We start from the raw sequence: 2,295 nt of genomic DNA on the forward strand, positions 1-2,295 counted from the left end.
GCTCGTAACTCCTCAACACAAGGAGTTGATGCTTTCTGCGATTACTTTTTCCTTGAAATATTGTTGTGGAATTTTCTTATCAAAGTGGGTAGAAGTTGACTCATAACAAGAGAAAATCCGGACTTTGTCTTATAAGTTTTATTCAAAGGCATTCAGCGTTTGAAGACCCTGACACTGAGGTTAGTCAGTGAAACAGAGCCCCGATCAACATTTACACACAGTATTTATACCAGAACATGACAGTGTTATCTCAACTGCAAAGAGTCTGTGTTTTACGACCCCAGACCCTTCTCGGGTTACGAGGTGACTAGGTTACCTAGGAACAACCATCTACTCTCCCTGAGGCATCACCCTAACAAATGCCCTTAACCATTAAACTTCTGATAATGGCTTTTACAGCTTCCTCCTCTAACACAGATGTTCACTGGAGTGAGGTAAACCAAAGGTCATACACTGTGGAATGCTTACTGCAAGAATTTCCATCACACTCCCTTCTTCTGATTATAAGATAATCACAACTAAAGGAAAATTAACAAATTATAAACACAACTTAAAAAAAAAAAAAAAAAAAAAAATCCTGCTGACTCTCTTGAGTGGCTTCAAGCTGCCCTGTTACCAGTCTGGTACAGGTGGGCGGTCGTAGGAAGCTCCTCTAGAAATATATTTAGAAACAGGAACTCTAACCTGCTGGAAGTTAGGCTTCCATAGTCCAACTAAGCAACGGTGGAAATGACCACATTCAAATTTGTAATAATACCATAATGATAAATATCAAGCAATAAACATAAAAGTTAGATAAAAGCATCCGAGATTTCCTCCTCAGAGTCAGTTTCGCTGTCAAAGTGGGAGGAAAGAATCTCTCACTGTGGTGTGTGCAGTGAGGCAAATGACCTTATGATTTCTAACTTTCAGACAATGCGATGGCCTTAAGTAGATTCTGAAATAACGTTGCACTGCCCAAGGGATTATTGTGCCCTTGTAAGAACAGTGTTCTTCAACCACCTCTTCAATCACTCGCCAGTGATCAGCTTACAGTTCTTTGTCTTGTGGTGGTCCGCTGTCCTCACACCTTTCAGCCGTGGATGATCCAGTTAGAAGATGACTTGTGTCCTGGAAGCCAGATGAAACTGGAGGAGCTGGAGCTTTCCTGCAGCTTTCCTGCAGCTTTCCTGGGTGTCTAGTAGGATCTGATATGGGCCATTCCAGCACCTGGACTTCCTGTGTTTTCTCCTAAATTCTCTGACCAGAATCCAGTCGCAAGGAATAAAGGACTGGAGGGTGGAAGTGGCTGTTTCTGGTAATGCAGCCTTCACCATCTGTGAAACTTGAGAAAACACAGTGGACAGGTTTAGACAGTAAAACAACATCCTATCTTCACACAAAGATGTGGAAGAAAATGATCTTGGCAATATCCCCATGCCCAAATTAGGAGACCTGCCACACAGCACTTCAAAAGGACTGAGATTTGCCTGTGTCCTTTGTCTCAATCTCATATAAGTGAGAACAGAGTCTTCACAACACTTGGCTAATTTTCAATTCAAAGTCCCATTCTCAAACCTAAGTGCTTAACTACATGAACTTCATCAAAACATCCAACAAAATCCAAAGAATTGATCTTCTGACTTCACCTGATATACTAGCAGTGACCATCAGCTAAATATTCTGAATATTAAAAATGTGACCTGATGTTTGAGGAAGGTCTGATTACAGGTCAATATTTCATAGTTTCAGAATACCCAAAAAAGTTCAAAAATGGTCTAATCTGTAGAGATATAAAATTTCACAAAAGAATCAACACCATAATTTCAGAGATGTTTTCATAATGTGGTCTTAGGGAGCTATGCACCATTTATATTACAACGTCTCTCTCGCATTGTCACTAAGTCCTCACTGGAGGTATGAGCTACCCTTTTTCCCATGAGTGCTACAACTTTTGGAACCCCATGTTACTTTATTTTGACATTCCCCTCTTCTGGCGCAGGGTCCAACCCATGCGACAATTCAGCAAAAAGTTTGTACAAAAATGTTTTAGTAACCAAGATCACATTACATAGAACCAAAGAAATGAATTCTGACATAACTATGTGTCACTATGAATTTAACGAAAGCAACATAAAGAAAATCCAGATGTTTTTAACTGCAATTCAGTTCCATTAACAACAAAACACAAACTTTAATTATTCAGTTCATCAATGTCTCACTTAGAAATTAGTCACATATCATCCTAATTTGTCTTGTATAAAGATGAGTATTAGATTAATAGACATCTAATGTAATTCAGATGCATAAACCCTA

The sequence above is a fragment of the Girardinichthys multiradiatus genome, chromosome 10, assembly GCF_021462225.1.
Source record: "Girardinichthys multiradiatus isolate DD_20200921_A chromosome 10, DD_fGirMul_XY1, whole genome shotgun sequence".
Taxonomy (NCBI): Eukaryota; Metazoa; Chordata; class Actinopteri; order Cyprinodontiformes; family Goodeidae; genus Girardinichthys; species Girardinichthys multiradiatus.